The sequence below is a fragment of the Callorhinus ursinus genome, unplaced genomic scaffold (genome assembly GCF_003265705.2).
Source record: "Callorhinus ursinus isolate GAN/ISIS: 27379988/994484 unplaced genomic scaffold, GSC_fseal_2.0 scaffold12, whole genome shotgun sequence".
In the NCBI taxonomy this organism is placed as follows: domain Eukaryota; kingdom Metazoa; phylum Chordata; class Mammalia; order Carnivora; family Otariidae; genus Callorhinus; species Callorhinus ursinus.
The window spans coordinates 16401823-16420470 of record NW_027397074.1 but is presented as its reverse complement, the minus strand read 5'-3'; the positions used below and the strand labels follow the sequence as shown (position 1 = coordinate 16420470).

General features: G+C 37.9%; 1 long non-coding RNA gene and 1 other non-coding gene across 2 annotated transcripts in view; one reads left to right on the top strand and one right to left on the bottom strand.

Moving 5' to 3' along the window:
* The window catches only part of LOC112825153 (uncharacterized), a 322912-nt gene that overhangs the window by 45614 nt on the left and 258650 nt on the right, over window positions 1–18648 (bottom strand). The window lies entirely within an intron of this gene.
* LOC112825348 (U12 minor spliceosomal RNA) lies at window positions 18335–18484 on the top strand. Its single transcript, XR_003208659.1, has one exon. It is a non-coding gene; the product is annotated as a U12 minor spliceosomal RNA (small nuclear RNA).

Here is an 18648-nt window from a genome sequence, read left to right as displayed (position 1 = left end):
TTCTATAAGGCCAGCATTACCTTGATACCAAAACCAAATAAAGACACTACAACTAAATATGCAAGCCAATATCTCTGTTGAGCACAGATGCAAAAATCCTCAACAAATTATTAGCAAACTGTATCTAACAATATATTTTAAAAAATCATTCACAAAGATCAAGTGGGATTTATTCCTGGGATGCAAGGGTGGTTCAATAATTGCAAATCAATGTGGTACATGACAATAACAAGAAAAAGGATAAAAACCATATGATCATCTCAAGAGACAGAGAAAAAGCATTTGACAAAAATACAATATCCGTTCATAATAAAAACTCTCAACAAAGTTGGTTTCGAGAGAATATACCTCAGCATAATAAAGCTCATATATGAAAACTGACAGTGAGCATCACACTGAGAGCTTTTCCTCCAAGATCAGGAACAAAAGAAAAGTGTCCACCCGCTCTGCTTTTAGCCACAGCCATCAGAAAAGAAAAAGAAATAAAAAGCACTCAAATTGGTAAGGAAGAAGTAAAACTTTTACTATATGCAAATTACATGATACTATAGGCAGAAAACCCTAAAGATTCTACCAAAAACTACTAGAACTAATAAATGAATGCAGTATAGTTGCAGGATACAAAATTAATCCACAGTAATCTGTTGAATTTCTATACACTAGAAATAAAGTGGCAGAAAGAGAAATTAAGAAAACAGTCCCATTTACAATTGCACCAAAAGTAATAAAATACGTAGGAATAAACAGCCAAAGATGTGAAAGACATGTACTCTGAAAACTATAAAACAGTGATGAAAGAAGTTGAAGATGACATAAAAAAATGGAAAGATGGTCCATGCTCATGGGTTGAAGGAACAAATACTGTTAAAAGGTCCATACAAACCAAAGCAGTTTTTCAAAGGACTAGAACAAATGATCCTAAAATTTGTATGGAACTACAAATAGCCAAGGCAATCTCAAGAAAGAAAAACAAAGCTATAAGTATCACAATCCCAGAGTTCAAGATATACTACAAAGCTATAGTGTTCAAAACAGTATGGTACTGGCACAAAAACAGACACATAGATCAACAGAACAGAATAGAGAGCCCAGAAATAAACCCATGATCATATGGTTAAATAGTCTATGACAAAGGAGGCAAGAATATACAATGGGGAAAAGACAGTCTCTTCAATAAATGGTGCTGGAAAACCAGACAGCTACATTCGAAGGAATGAAACTGGACCACTTTCTTATACCAAAGACAAAAACAAACTCAAAATGGATTAAAGACCCAAATGTGAAACCGGAAACCAGAAAATTCCTAGAACATGGAGAAAAATTTCTTCGCCATCAGCAGTAGATACATTTTTCTAGGAAACAAAAGCAAAATTTTGGGACTACACCAAAATAAATTTTAAAAAATTTAAAAAACTTTTCTACAGCAAAGGAAACCATCAACAAAACAAAAAGGCAACTCACTAAATGGGAGAAGATACCTGCAAATGATGTAACTGATAAGGGTTAATCTCCAAAACACATAAAGAACTTCCTTCACCTATTCTTAATGAATGCAAGCTGATCACAATCTTCAAAAAAAGCAAATGAGAGATAGGAGATATCTCTAGCATGGAGAAAGCAGGAAAACTGAAATTCTCCAAAATGGGTACTATAACTCTAATAGAGCAAAGGATCAGCTTGAATTCACCCTCCGAACTCTCTTGACACTCATTCTTCTGCTGTCCAATGTATTCTTTAAGGCTCAGTTCCTTGTGTACTTACTTTGTCTCATTTACCAGCCTCATGGACAGAGAGCAGATGTCTATCATCTGGGTAAGCCTGCACAGCACCCAGCAGGCCAGGGCACACAGGAATTGTTTGATAATTACAAATTTAACCTTTTGCACTTACAGTGAGTTCATGGATAAACAACTCCTTATACTGGACACATAGAGAATTATCCAGTAAAGTCTCTTATTAAATAAACCATATGTAATAACTCAGGTTAGCCGTATTTCCATTTGAAATGGCCATTTTATACATTTCCAACTGTGAAGTTCGGTGAAGAATATCTGCATTCAACAAGTGAGCCATTCTACCCCACTTCTCATCCATACAATCAGTGGCAAATGGAATATCCAAGGGGGGAAAACATAAAGCATGTTTGGATCCTGCAATAAATTCGATTACATTAACACAAAATTAAGCCTATTTTCATTTTGATATTATAAAAAAGCAGCAGGAGATTTGACTAGATAACCTGCTTTTACTTTATTAAATTCCTTATGTTACAGTCAGCTGGATTGAGTGCTCCCTAGGAGTGAATTAAGAACATTTGGGCCTTGTCTTATTCAAAACAGTGTGGCTCTAAGTCAGGATTTTACAATTCACTTTCCTGGGGCCACCAGAGGGAAATTAAGGAGAGCTCCCTAGTTCCTTGGCTGTTTATTGCCTTCTTTATGCAGGAGGGATTTCCTCCTACTGTAGGGCATGAAATATCATGTGTACAGCATTAGGCAACAAAAGACTGACTTGTCCCAACAGGACCATCTTGGTTGTCCAGGACAAATGTTTTACAAGTATGAGTTGTCCACATCTCTGGCCATTTTAGAGGGTCCTAAAACCCAACAGCCCTACCTCCTTTCAGTTAACACATATTTATGGCTGTTTTGCTCCACCTTAACAATGCTAATTAATTAAATGTTTGCTTCATGGCCTAGAAGAGTTAGTGTACCTTCCAAAGCTTCAGACCAACACTAAAAGGATTTAGAGTCTGGCTATAAAGGAAAAAATCATTTCTAAAATGTCAGAATCCTTCTTTATAATGCGATGCTGGTAAAACGGCGGGGCGGCCGGTGGGGGGGGGGGGGGGGGGGGGAGGCACCTAAATAAAACCTAGTCAACTTTGAGCAGTCCTTAGTCCATCCAGCTAACATCAAGCATATCTCCATCATCAGCCAAGTCTAATGTAAGCTCAAATGTGCGGCTTTCTAATGATTCTGCCACCTTCCCTTCTTGGCTTCTTATTTCTCCTCACATTGTGGTGTTCAAAATCTATTTCTGTAGTTGGTTTAGGACATTTCGTTTCAGAGCAGTTGGCATGTTCTGCCTGACTGCAACCATGTTATGAAGTCAGCCACACATTATCCTATCATCAATTGCCAGGGATGTGAATCTTCTCGTCTTTTGTTAAGGAATTGATTTCCTCTAGTAAAACGTGCTTTCCTGTGGCAGCTGCATAAGCGCCTTCATTACAGCTGAAAAGGGAAGGCTGGGAGGCAGGGTCATCTACCAGTCGTAAAGCAAAGGGAACACTAGCGAGTCCAATGGGGCACCCACCTTCCTTACCGAGGCACAAACAACATTTTTCTCCATGCGTTCTCTCTCGGTGCACGCCTTCTAGATTTTCTGCAGGGCCAAATTCTGGCCTGAAGAAGAGGAAGGGGTACCTTCCTGCTCAAGAACAAGGCAAGAACAAATTTCTAAAATCACTGGTCAAACTGTAGAGAAAAGTCTCTTGATACCTAGTAAGACAGTCCATAAACTTATATTGAAAGAAGCACGGAAAAAGCAACCCTCAATTCTTCATAGCATATTTTATATGTTTGCAGGTGGGATGCATTTAACCAGGAAAAGGAAACATCACTGATTTCAATATACATCAAAAAATGATTATGCATTGATGGGCTACTTTGGATATATTATAAACTGTGTGGTGTAAGAATATTGATTGACATGAAATATTTTCACATTACACAAGAAAGTAGAATGTTCACTGTAATTGCTAATCACTCCTTTTCATGTCCCCTCCACTCTCTTGTTCTCTGTCACACCCACTTGACATCACGTTAGCCCTGCTTACATCCACCTGTCTGCCTAACGCATGCCTGCCCCTGGGCATCAGAGAATTGCTAATAAGAAGCACTCAACCCAGCTGACAGATTTCTCCTAATATTTTTAAGCACAAATCTCAAGTAAACCCTCGGCATGTCTCCAGTTATTTGGTTCTCCCACAAACCAAGATGTTATTTCAGATCTCGTTCTTCAAATTGCCAATATTCCCTCCCCATTCTTTCCTCCCTCTGAAAGACCATCTTTCCATCACCGAATCTGCCTGTTGGCCTCTCTGCATGTGTGTGTAAATGCTCTCCTTTCTCTCTGATTCTAATAAAACTTAACTTTCGCTAATCTTGTGTAAGTCCAAATACACTTCACCTGCCTGGATGCTCGCCTATCCTTCCTTTCATTCCAGGAGTTGGCTCCTGCATTTGACCTCTCATCCTCCACCATCATTCTCTCTTTCTCCATCTCTTTATTACCCACTCCCATGGTTTCAGTGTATCTATTCAATGACAATACAAAACACGATTACACAATTTCTGTCTTCAGCTCTGATTTCCCGCCTCTACTATATAGATTTGTCTATATAGTTTATATGCAATGGGCAACTCACAAGTATTATAACCAAAAGAAAATTATGTATTCTCCACTTCTCCCCAGACATCCTCCCCACTACTACTTCTTCTCAGAAGATGGTACTGTCATTGTTCCTGTAGCTCACACTAGAAAACCTGGAGTCATTCTTTACAATGCTCTTCTCCTCAAAGCCTAAGTCCAATTTGCTAGCAAGAATTGTATAGTTATGCAAAATATAGTCTAACAGCAGCAGCTCCTTACCTACCACTTAAGTTCAATTTATCATTTTCGTCTAGAATAACTTTCTAACTGGTCAAGCTTTCCTGCTTTTGTTCCCAAAGGTCACTTCTGCACAGTATCCAAAGCGGTCTTTTTGTACAATGTAATTCAAGTTCTATCACTCATGTGGCCATATTGTCCAATGACTTCATACTTGTCGAAATGTTAACCATTTAGTTATATTTTTTCTTTTTAATATAGCCATGGTCCTATGATACATATTGCTCTGCAGTGGTTTTTAAGATTAATTAAGTCATCCATTTAGCAAATATTTGTTGAACGTCTACAATGTTCCAGGTACTATTCTAGCCTCTGGAGATATAGGGATGGAGAAGAAAAGAATCCCATAAGAAGTTACCCTATTTCCTTGGATGTCCCATAGCACATAAACGTTTACTTTTCCTGTTGACAAAAATAGTACATGTTCACCATATAAAATTTGAAAAATACAGAAAAACAAGCGGAAGAAATGCACTATACTACAGACTTCTATTAATATTATGTTCATTTTCCTCTCATGCTTTTCTGTATTTCACTTACTATATCATCCCTGTGGGCATAGCCTATGTTCTCTTTATTCTTTAGTATCCAGGTCAGGACACTTCATCCCTTTTGGGTTTTGGAAGTTACTTCACCCCGAGCTGCCTTCTCAATGTCTAGATCATTCTTTCCTAATCAAGGTCTCCTACTCTGAAGGCCAAGCACATGTTTCTGCCCATCTTTCTAGAGAAACTGCCCTTGAGGTATGTATCACATCAAGCATCCAGTGGCCATGCCTTTCTCCATCAGAAAAGCAAGAGCATCTCCAAACCTCATGCCTGTATCTTATAGTTCTATTCATGTAACCTCCAGAGTAAGCAAAAGGAAGGACTTGGTAGTGGTGGTTTCTTGCGGGGCGGGGGTGGGGGGGGGGGAACAGCCCAGTGAGAGATCCTAGGGAATTTTTTGGCTGATTCTAATAGTCAGCAAGTTTGTGGTGCCATTCATAAATAAGGAGAAATAGAAAACTCAAGCAAAAGCATGAAAGCTTCAAACAAAATCAAAAGCGCTATGAGCATGTCATTTTACCACAGAACTACCGCACAGCCTGGAATCATAAGGAGAAGCACCAGGGAGCTGATTAACTAGGACCATGGTGACAGTAAGCTAGAAAATACGTTTCTTTTCAAATGCAGAGCGCCTGATGGTCCTGCATGATACAGTACAATGCCACATACTTCAGGGACACCAATTTAAATCCAAACAGGGTCATTTGTCAGAGCAAAAGTCATTTGTGCCTAATAGCATTTTATTAGTCCATGTGAAATGTTTCAAAGTTCTGAACCTCGTTCTTAGGGGATGTGATTACATTATCAAGTGTACTACTCCATTTGCTCCCACTTCATATCTCCAATGATAAACCATGTCCACGCCACACAAGAGAACACAGGAGCAAATAACGGGTATCAGAGCAGTTCAGTTTTATAATAATTATCACGGCAACAGCAACTGAAACACCTGGTATTTAGGTAGCACTTTACATTTCACAAAGCACTTTGATGTTTACCATTCATCTCTTTTTTTTTTTAAGATTTTATTTATTTGAGAGAGAGAAAATGAGAGAGAGAGCACGAGAGGGAAGAGGGTCAGAGGGAGAAGCAAACTCCCCGCTGAGCAGGGAGCCCAACGCAGGACTCGATCCCGGGACTCCAGGATCATGACCTGAGCCGAAGGCAGTCGCTTAACCAACTGAGCCACCCAGGCGCCCCGACCATTCAGCTCTTTTAACAATCTTATGAAATTAACTAATTTACAAGGTATCACCACTTTAGTTTTACCAAGGTGGAAAACTGAACTTCTGATTTGCTAAGTAACTTGCACCTTGATTTATCACTGGAACTCAAATCCTAACCATCAGTAGAAGTGAACAAGGACTCTAAACCGGGCTTTTGGATTTCAAATCTACCATAATCTCTTGGACAGCATGTGGTCTCTTTGTAAGAGTCTCTGTAATACTAAATTCTTCAGAACAAAGTAATTTCATCAGTGAACGATTTAGAGAATAAATGGTTGTCCAGATGTTTTTTCTGAGTGTAGAAATATATTATTTCATAGTAGAGCAATTATGTGGTACTTTTAGAATAACCAATTGAGCATGCTAAGATTATTCACAGTGGAAGACTCTTTGTTCTTTCTTCAAGTTTATAATAAAGCTAATAATTTAATAGCAGCCAATATTTATTGATTGCCTGACATGTGACAATCTTTCTTCTTTTTTTAAGATTTTATTTATTTATTTGACAGAGAGAGTGACAGCGAGAGAGGGAACACAAACAGAGGGAATGGGAGAGGGAGAAGCAAGACTCCCAGCTGAACAGGGAGTCTGATGCGGGGCTCGATCGAAGGACCCTGGGATCATGACCTGAGCCGAAGGCAGACCCTTAACGACTGAGCCACCCAGGCGCCCTGACAATTTTTCTTCTTAAACCTCACACCAACTTAACAAAATGAGCATTATCCCCTATTTTTCAGATAGAAACTCAGGTATAAAAAGGTTAAGAAACGGGAACAAACCCAGAGAAAGAGTGGAACCACTGGAATACACTTCCTATCAATCTGGCTTCAAAGCTTGCACTAAATCATTACACTTTTGCCAAGAGGATAAGAAACACACAGCAGAATCCTTAAGGAACTTTCTCTGAGGAAGGTACAAGGCAAAGCAGACATCGAAAACCTGCATGACTTTTTTAGGGTTCGCTTGATCTAGGAAAAATACACAATACTGTTTTCTCAAGTACTATACTATTGTCCCAGGAAAATTATCAAAGGGTATATATTTTACAAACACAATTACTGTGATATGCTAACTCACAGAACAAATTCAAGCGTGATACCCATTTAACAGCAAATATTTAACGAGTTAGTATTGACTACCAAACACTGTGAATTCTTTGGTCTCAGCAGCACAAAGAATTCAGGATTTAAAAAAGGAGAAGAATAGACCTGCAGTCTTGGAAATCCCTCCGTGGAATCATTGCAACTTACAACAAACTGCAAATAAAATACAAGTAGTGAGATCCATGGTTCTCAAACTTTAGTGGGCACAGGAATCACCTGGAGAACTTGTTAACAAGTAGATTCTTGGACCCCAACCCCTGAGTTTCTGATTCAGAAGGTCTGGGGAGGGTGTGAGTATTTGCATTTCTAACAAACTTCCAGGTGATGCTGATGTTGCTGGTCTAGGGACCACACCCTGAGAACTACTGTGATTTAGGTTCAACGGAATTCTAAGAGAGCATAGAGGAAGATGTAATAAGCCTTCCAAAGCAGAAAAAAAAAAAAATTCATGGAAAGCTTAGCCTTTGTTTTGTTTTGTTTTTCTTTTAAGATTTATTTATTTATTTGAGAGAGACAGAGAACGTGTGCGTGTTCACACACACTCCTTTGGAGAGGGGGGCCGAAGGAGAAGGGAAGAGAATCTCAAGCAAACTCTGCGCTGAGTGCAGAGTCCAACATGGGGCTCGATTTCACGACCTTGGGATCATGACCCTGAGATCACAACCTGAGCCCAAACCAAGAGTCAGGCTCTTAACTGACTGAGCCACCCAGGCATCCAAAGAGCTTAGCCTTTGAACTGTGCTTTGACAAAGGAGGAGAATTTCAGATGTCAAGGGATAATGTACTTCTGTCTCAAAAGGAGGCATAATCCTTCAGACTCATCCTTCTCTCATCTTAGTATTTGGTGGCCTCACTCTACTCTTGCAGAATGGAATGAAAATTATGAATCCATCTCTCTTTCCCCAACAGCTCAATATATATTGATATTTTCTTGGCTTCAACTGGGGTCCTGACATTTCAGAAAGGAATGAAAGAATAGTTTTAACACATTTTAAGTCCTATTAAATTCCTTCTTTGTTCCATTTCAAATGATTTCAATTTCCTCTGAAATCTTCTCCTAACCTGACTTTCACATTTTAGTGATGATCAAGAATGCAAATGAGATGTTGGTCAAGTTTTCTTTGTAGATTTGTTTGATTGATTGTAATGGCTGAAATAAGTCACAACTTCCTGAGTAAGTATCCTTCCTATTCTTATCCCAAAAGGCAAAAGAATAAATGGAAACAATTCTAAAATGACTTTTAACTGTATGCTGCAGCTGGAGAATAATCAAAGGGATAATATACTGACTCATGAGAATAGTTCTATTCCCCATTCCTCCGATCATTTTACCACATGACCCTAAAGAAGTCATTTAAATTCTCACTGCTTTAATTTTTGCATTTATAAAATGGAGATAATACTTGCCATGAGGTTTAGTTAATGCTTGAAAATGCTTTTGAGATCACTGGAAAAGGAGAGAATAAAATACTATTACTCTACATTGAACTTTGGAACTCAAACTATAAAACAAAAAGAATCTACACTCCTGCAGCAACCAACCAGTTGAGAAGGAATTTTCCTACAACTAAGCTGCTCACTGTCATGACAAATGTATATTGGACTCCAATATTGTCAAGTGCTTTACAATCATTCCTTCTAATGGTTTTTCTTCATTGCTCTTGCAGATGGAACAACTAATGGGAAGATAATTCAAAGGCTATCTGTCAGTGTAAGAGGAGAAAACCTTTTTGATAAGGGCCAGATAGTAAATATTATACACTGCAGGCCACATATGAGCATGCAATCACATATGATCATGATTATGAGTCATGCTTACAACTGGGACAAATAATGATCGCTAATCATTATCATTTTAAAATTTCCCCTTAAAAGCACTAGCATTCCTTCCCTCTTTCATTTTAGTTTATTATTTATTCAGATTGGGTCAGTAATACAGAGTTAGGGAAAAATCTGCTACCTAAATATTTGGGTTTTTAGTTTGAAAATGGACCATGTTTTCAAATAATACTGTTGTTTTTAAGTTCTGTTTTCCCAAAAATAATTTATTAAATCAAGCTGGTTGATTTTAGGACCCCAAACACAAGCCATTTCTGTTTCATTCACATTTTCTCTTTTGTTTTGCCTGCTGCTTCATTACTTGTGTTTCCTCATGAGCCTTTAGGGAAAATAATGTTATTCCTTTGGTCGTGCAAATTGAAAACCTATTTTTAAAGAGCTGTGCTCCAGCCATTTTGATTATCCTACATTCCATTCTCCTCTTCATTTATTTAAAAAAGAAAGAGACTATCTATATGTCCCATGTCTCTCCTGGGAGTTGTAGAAGACTGTTTTATTCTTATTAACACGTTTACACACATTTTCTTTTCTTATTGCAGTGACAGTTTACCTTCCTGTTTACTTTTCTGTTTATGTCTCCTTTAAGAAGTTTTGTCTAAAGTGCTCTATATAAAGATTCGTAATCAGGTCTCCTTTTAAAACTATATAAAGTAGAAACAACGAGTTTTACAACTTAAGTTACCAGAGTTTATAAAATGGAAAGTAGTTTAAAGATTTTTGCTTTCTTGTGGTTATAATTAAAATTTTTAACATTAGGAGCTTCTCCTTTAACCGAGATGAACTTCCACATAAAGTTCCTCATAAATCCATGTTAAGTCAATCAAATGTTTCTTATTATAGGTTACTATAGTTTCTTCTTATAGGTTAATATAGCAATTATATTGCTTTATTAGAAAGAATATGATAGAAAATGAGAAAGGCACTTATTTTTAATCTATGACTATAATCTCACAACTTAATATATTTAAAGCCATTTTTTCTGGTTTTTCTTTCCCTGTGGTATGCACTTCTGAAATAAGCCTATCCGTCTTGACACATGGAAGTCACACTATCCTGTTTTCCTCAGATTCATGCCATAATTAGAAATCAATCAATTGTAGAAATGTCTTCACAGCACTATGATTTAGCATTATGTCCTCAGCTTTTATTGAGGGCTGATATAATAAAGGACTCTATGAGGAAATTCTCTGTGGTTTTGATAAAACTGCTACTAAAGACACCGCCCATTATATTATTCAATATCCCAACATGAATACTCACATTTTATGTTTTTCTCAAGGTTCCAAGCAAGGAAAAAATGTTTCCTCTTGATTCTATTTGCTCTCTTATAATTTAAAAAGAGTTTTAACCTAATAAATTCAGCACTAAGTCACAGGATACAAAATCAGTATACAAAAATTAGTTGTATTTCTCTATGCTAACAATAAATAATCTGGAAATGAGGAATTTGAGAAACAAGACAGAGGATCATAGGGGAAGGGAGGAAAAAACAAGATGAAACAAGATGAAACCAGAGAGGGAGACAAACCATAAGACACTCAATCTCAGGAAACAAACTGAGGGTTGCTGGAGTGGTGGGGGGTGGGAGGGATAGGGTGGCTGGGTAATGGACACTGGGGAGGGTATGTGCTATGGTGAGCGCTGTGAATTGTGTAAGACTGATGAATCACAGACCTGTACCTCTGAAACAAATAATACATTATATGTAAAAAAAAACAAAACAAAACAAAAAGAAGATAGTAGGAAGGGAAAAATGAAGGGGGGGAATCAGAGGGGGGAGACGAACCATGAGAGACTATGGACTCTGAGAAACAAACTCACTGTTTTAGAGGGGAGGGGGTGGGGGGATGGGTTAGCCTGGTGATGGGTATTCAGGAGGGCACGTATTACATGGAGCACTGGGTGTTATATGCAAACAACGAATCATGGAACACTACATCAAAAACTAATGATGTAATATATGGTGACTAACATAACATAAGAAAATAAAATTAAAAAATAAAAAATAAATAAATAATCTGGAAAAAAATTAAGAAAACATCCCTAGGGAGCTACAATTCAATACCACAATGAAATATCACCTCACACTTGTTATGACTGCCATTACTCCCAAAAAGCAGAAAATAGCAAGTGTTGGTAAGGATGGGGAGAAATGGAAACATGTGCACTGTTGGTGGGAATGTGAAATGGTGCAGCCACTCTGGAAAACAGTATGGAGATTCCTCCAACACTTAAAAATAGAACTACCACATTATCTAGCAATCCCACTTCTGGATAGATATCTGAAAGAATTGAAAATAGGACTTTGAAGAGATATTTGCCCTCCCATGTTCAGTGAGGCATTATTCACAATAGCCAAAATGTAAATGACCTAAATATCCATCAGTGGATGAGTGGATAATAAGAATGTGGTGTACACATACAATGAGATATTATCAATCCATAAAAAAAGGAAACCCTATCATATGTTTCAATGTGGAAGAACCTTCAGGACATTATATTAAGTGAAATAAATCAGTCAAAGAAGTACAAATATCACATGATTCCACTTACACAGGCTATCTGTAAGAGTCAAACTCATAGAAGCAGAGTAGAATGATGGTTGTCAGAGGCTGAAGGGAGGAGAAAGAAGGTGTTGTTAAATAGGTATCGATTTTTAGTCACACAGGATGGAAAATTCCTAGACACTAGCTATACAATATTGTGCTCATAGTTAACAACACTGTACTGGACATTTAAAAATTTGAGAGGGTAAATCTCATGTGCTTTTTACCACAATAAAAAAATTAAACTACGAAACTTCTAGAGGAAAACATAAGAGAAAATTTTTGTGACTGAGAATTAAGAAAATATTTCTTAGATATAACACCAAAAGCATGATTCATAAAACAAAAAGTTGATCATTGAATTCCATCAAAATTATGTACTTCTACTCTTTCAAAGACACTGTTAAGGGGATTAATAGACAAACTGCCAACTGGGAGAAAATATTTGCAAATCCAATAAAAGATTTGTTTTCTGAATATATAAAGAATTCTGAAAATATTAAAAAAATGGGGAAAAGGTTTGAATAGACAGTCTACCAAACAAAATATACAGGTTACAGTGGAAAGTACACCGATCCACTGTACACACACACACATGCAAAATAAGCTCATAAATATATACTCAATAGCATTAGTCACCAAGGCAATGAAACACCACTATACACTTATTAGAATTTCTTAAATTAAAAATTTCTGCTCTACAAAGAGATGGTGAGGCTGTAAAGTAACTAAAGAAGTAACTAGAACTCTCATATGCTGCTGGTCAGGATGTAAAATGTCACAAACACTTTTGAAAACAGTTGGGTAGTTTCTTAAATAGTTAAATATATACACACCACATGACCTAACTATTCCAGTCCTTGTATTCACCTAAGAGAAATGAAAAAAAAAAGTTCACATAAAGACTTGTATCTCATTCAAAGAAGCTTTATTAAATCAAAACTCAAAACACCCCAAACATCCATCAACAGGTCAATGGATAAACAAAACTGGGCATATCCATAGAATGAAATATGACTCAGCAATAAAAACGAATAGACTCCTGATGAATCTTGATAAAATTATGGTAAGTGAAAGAAGTCAGAAAAAAAAAAGACTATATACTGTATGATTCTGTCTATACAAAACTCTGTGAAATACAAACTAATCTAGGAAGCAGAGCAGTGGTTGCCTGAGAATGGGGTTGGTGTGCAATGGGGTGAGAAGGGCTAGAAGAAGTGATTATAAGGGGGCACATAGGGGAACCCTTTGTCAAAGGGTTATTGGAGGTAGTGGTTATGTTCATTATCCACATTCTAGAAGAATTTGCAGATGTATACATATGTCAAAACTCATCAAACCTCACACTTCAAATATGTTTAGTGTGTTGTTTATCAATTACACATCAATAAAGCTGTTAAAAATGTTCCTCATGTGGCTCTGAAGTGATCTGAGTCGCACTTTGAAAGGGTGACTATGAGGCAACATGCTCTAAGATAAAAGGAAGGCCGAGGCTAGGACTTCCACAAGGAGGTAATCTGCAATAGTCCTACAAGAGTTAATAGGAGACTGGGTTGGATAAATCGCATGGGAATGGAGAACGGAGAAGAATGGACAATTCAATACTTGTTGGCTCACCTATGACCGTATTCTCCTACTCCAGAAGCAAAACCTGAAAACTATTTGGCCTCCAAAAGTCCATTGTAGTTTTATGAAGCATAACTGTTTTTCTCCTTGAAGTTCAGTCTCAAGTTTAAGATAATTCTCGGAGTCCAGAAAGGCAGAAGAATACTGCATAAACTTCATCATATTTATTAGATTCACTATCATGTATTCAACCAACAAGTATCTTTTGATCACCTTCTAACTCTGTGCAAGGCTCCTGACTAGTCACCAAGATATAGGGAGTTCCACATACAAGTGCTGGCAGATAGGGACTGCCAATACACTTAGCAAGATGAACAACAATTGAACGATTGCCTTTCAGAGTCAGAAGTGACTTACTGGCCTGGTGTTAATGCCCAAGGTTTCCAGGTTTGGCTTTTAATTCATGTCCTATATGATTACACATATAATTTTTAGGGTATCATGCATGTACCAATTACTGTGTTGACAGGTATAGTCTAAAAGTCCAACATCTGTCTCGAGCTAAAGCTTTGTGCCCCAAATTGACCTTTGTTTCTCATAGTCAGGCTGGCCTCAGGACAAATAAAATTACATATAAATGCACCCTTTTATTTCCCCCACAGGTTCTAAATAATTTGGCTGTAGCTCTTTGGGGATGGCATTCATGAAAAACCCTATAATCTTCGTTCCTGTGTTCCTCAGCTGCAGGTACTTTCAAAGCTGTGATTTATCTAAATTGTATTTTTGTCAAAGGGTTATAAAGGGGATAATGTGAAAAGTCTATTGGGATATTGTTAGTAAATTTATAAAATTACTTTCTGTATCCAGTTAGACCAAGTAATTTTTTCACTCGTTGCTTTTAGAGCAGGCTTATGTATCGCTGAAGACTTCAAGGGAATAAAAATTAAGCCCCCAAACTAAAGATTCTTTGTCTAAAACCATGTGTTAGGACAAGTTTATCATTTACAAAGCTCAAGGATAATCTTTAGATGAATGAACAATCTGAGCCTAAAGCTACAAAACTGCATACAGATATTTCCAGAACTCTTCCTCTTGCCCACTTTATACTGTTCCTTCAGATCTATGAGTGAATTACCGGTCCCAGTGCCATATACCCACCCCAGGAGCACATTCTCACTGCTGCTTGATCCAACCAAGCCGGCAGTCCCTACACTGGGCTTGACTCCAAAGAGAGGTTTGTCTAATGTAATGAATGCTTCTGAGCACGGCTATGCCCTTCTGTAGTTGGAAGGAGCTGATGGTACAAAACACTAAGGAGGGTCTGACCTCCTCTGGTCTTGTGCAGGTGAAGTCCTACTGTATTTGCAATGCCAGAGGGCCAAAGAATTTTGGAATCTCACCTGACTCCTTGATGGTGTTAGGTTGAGCAGTCAGTGAATATGAAACATTTTAGCTCCCTCCTTCTGTAACCTTTAACCATATGTCTGGAACCTTTTCATCTTAACCATCTGGTTAATTTCTATGGATCCAAGAAAAATGTAAAGGGCCTATGAGCCAGAAGTAGCTAGCATGAAGTCCAAAGTGAAAGCTAGCTGGGACTAGCAGCCAGATAACAGCGCACTGCAAAGCAACAAAGTTTTAGCAACAGTTACAACATCCAGCTGGGAAAATAGCAACATGAGCGAGCAGAAGAACTATCAAAACCCAGCCTCACATCTAAGTTATATCAGTTTAGTCCATTTAGCTGCTGGGTTACAAATTTGAATAAGGAAAACTAGTAACTTATCCCAGCTCAGCAGAGACTAAGGAGACAACTAAATGCAATGTGGTGTCCTGGACTGATTCCGGAATGGAAGGAAATTCGTGGGAAAACTGGTGAAATCTGAATAAAGTTTGAAGTTTAGTTCACAGTAATGTGTCAATGTTGATTTCTTAGATCTGCCAAATATACCACAGTAATGGAAGATAATACCCTTAGAGAAACTAAAATAGGTGGGAGCTTTACAGGGATTCTCTGCTCTGTCTGCAACTTTTCTGTGACTCTGACATTATTTCAAAATAAAAAGTTTATTTAAAAATGAGAAAGACAAGATTCTTATCCTGGAGTAGAGCATAATTGGAAAGATATTATAGTAAAGAGACCAGCTCCATTCTAACACTAAATGATTTAACAAAAAAAAAATTCACAAGGCTCAATGGTCCATAGGACCAGCAGAGTGCCTCGTCCAAGCTAGAGTTTAATGAGAATACCTGAGATCGATTCTAAAGGCCTGGCAGGAAAAGGAAAGTGTAGCCAGAATTACAGGTAGGAGGAAGGGCATGAGGCATATAGAGAACAGATCATTTGGAAGGGCAAAGTGTAAGACTAGAGATGGGACCAGATCTGACCGTGTGAGGCCAAGTGCCTGGATAAGGACCTGGAATCCACCTGGGGATGATGGTGAATAACATCATCAGATCTGCAACAGCATGCACATATATTTTTGGAGGCAGAGCTGAAAGTAAGGAGACAAATTAGGAATCTTTTGTAATGCAGTGAATTGAGAATTACATAGGAAGTAAAACAAGCAGTATTTAGTGAACCTGACCTGAGGCCATTGAGTGCAGAGGGAAATAATCTAGCAGACAAAAAAAATGTCTCTGGATTATCACTGTACAACAACATGATACAATAATTAATTTTCAAACACTAATAGCTGACTTGTGAAAAACAGGTGAAACTCTGCTTAGTATACTTCACTGTGGGTACGACACAAAAACTTGCAGTCAACGAGGCAACAAGGCATAAATTCATGCTTTTAAAGCCCATACACCTGAAACAGAATAGTAATTGATAAAATATTAAAAGGGAAACCAAAACACATAGCTAGCTTGAAAAATGTTAAGATCTCTGTGAACCAGAACGAAGACCCAAAAACTTTTCTTTTTTGTAAAAAACAAAACATTTCTAAAATACAAACTTTATATTTTAAGAAAAGAAATAGGAACATGAGTTTCAGAGAAAACAATAAATCAGAATATGGGAACCAAAATCACAATATGCATTTTTTAAAGTAATAAATGAAAGAAGAAATTTTCAAATTTCAAACAACACATTTGACAAAAGCAAACAGAGCATCTGGGTAGAAAATGTTAGCCAATGTTGTATAACTGAAAGTTTATATGTGAGTGGTCATATCCTTGTCTGTGCATCTCTTTGGGAAACTGGTCATTTCCGTATGTGATCATTCTTTTAGGATACCACTGGTACCAGGACGTCTAACTGATAATAAATAAATGACTTCAGCAATAAGTCTCCTATTCCTTCTCTTGAAGTAAATAGTGCCATAAACCTAAGAATGCTACTATATGGGCATTTAAAGCATTTCCATAGTGCCTGGCATACAGTAAGTCCTCCGTAAGTCCATTATTATTCCCCCAAGCATCAATGATGTAATTTATTACTAGTATTCTTATCATCATTATTCAGCACTCTCAGATAGTGTTAGAGATGATACAAGTTGTATCATCCCCTCTCCCTCCCTTCTATGAAGACCTACCTGCTCTTCTTTGTTCTGATTTCCAAAGACCTCTGAATAGTCCCCTTCTCATTATTTAGTTTCACTTTCCAAAACACATTCTTTTTTTCCCTTTTATTTCTTATTTTCCTAATAATGGAAACCCTTTTGATTACTCTGTTTCTGTAAATAGTGCCACCATTATTCCAGGCTTAAAACCTCAAACTAATCTTTTAATCTTCTATCTTCCTGTTCAATTCAATTAGCCATCATCTAAAGAAGAAGAAGAAGAAGAAGAAGAAGAAGAAGAAGAAGAAGAAGAAGAAGAAGAAGAAGAAGAAGAAGAAGAAATCTGTCCTTTAAATCTCTCTCACATCTGTCCATTTCTTCCTGTCATCATCACCAGCTTTAAGGTTTTAGGAGTTCAGGGCTAGCTAGCTGTTATTACATCCCATCTGATTTGATTTCCCCTTGTCTCCTCACCCCTAAGCAGGCTCCACGCCCAGCATGGAGCCCGATGCAGGGCTCGCTCTCACAGTCCTGAAATCATGACCTGAGCCTAAACCAAGAGTCTGACACTTAACTGACTGAGCCACCCAGGCGCCCCTCATTTGGGGAGCACTTTTGTAGGTTTTGCAAAGTGTCTCTCTTAGGACTGCTGACTGCAGTTATCAGGACACGGTCCATAGCGCCCCCTGCAAGGGCGATAGATAGACCCACAGGCGCCCCTGTTCAGAGAAACTCCCTCGGGTCTGTTCACCCCCACACACTTAAGAGATGGAAGTGAGCATTCACGAGACTAAAAGCAATAGGTTTCCAATCTGCTAGCATGCTTTGCATAGTCCTGCAGGATCCAAAGTACATATTCAACCCCTATTAAAGTATTCTCCATTTCCACCGAAATTATGGTAAGAAAATTTCCACTTTTATAGTCTGTTAAAACTAATGTTTTCAACTCACACTTTTATGAAAAGTCCTCATATGCTCATAAAGCCCATAGGCTGTTTTCTTAGCCTAAGATTCTTAACCTAAAGCCCTCTCTAATCTTCTCTAACTGGTCATTCTAATCTATTCCCTACTACTGAGCGAATCCAGACATCCTGTGCTGCCACAGATCTAATCACTGTTCTCTGAAGTCTGGCCTTGTTGCATCTCTACCTACTCCACTCTCCACCCCCAGTCAGGACTCTTTTTCAATCTCCATTTTCAATGAAACTGTGAATTTGATTAATTCACACAGTAAAGAACTAATTGGAGGGATAGTGGATAGTTCACAGATTCAACTGGAAAGCCAGAGAACTTTACGTGGAAGGAAATTAAGAAAGGAAGAAATCTATGCCTTAAACTTATGAGTAAGTAAAGTAACAATTCGGGGTGACACCTGAATCCTCACTGCTAATGTGAGATGAATTTGTGAGTGGATACAGGTTGCCCCTCAGGTGATCTGCCTACTTGGTAGGATGCCTGGGAGTCATGATCTGCCCGTCCCCCTTTAACACTGAAAGAGTAGACTGGTAATAAATTAATAATCGAGATTGAGAAGGTGCTTGTTTCCTACAAGTAATAAACAGGGTTAATCCAAGGAAGGAAGGAAGGAAGGAAGGAAGGAAGGAAGGAAGGAAGGAAGGAAGGAAGGAAGGAAGGAAGGA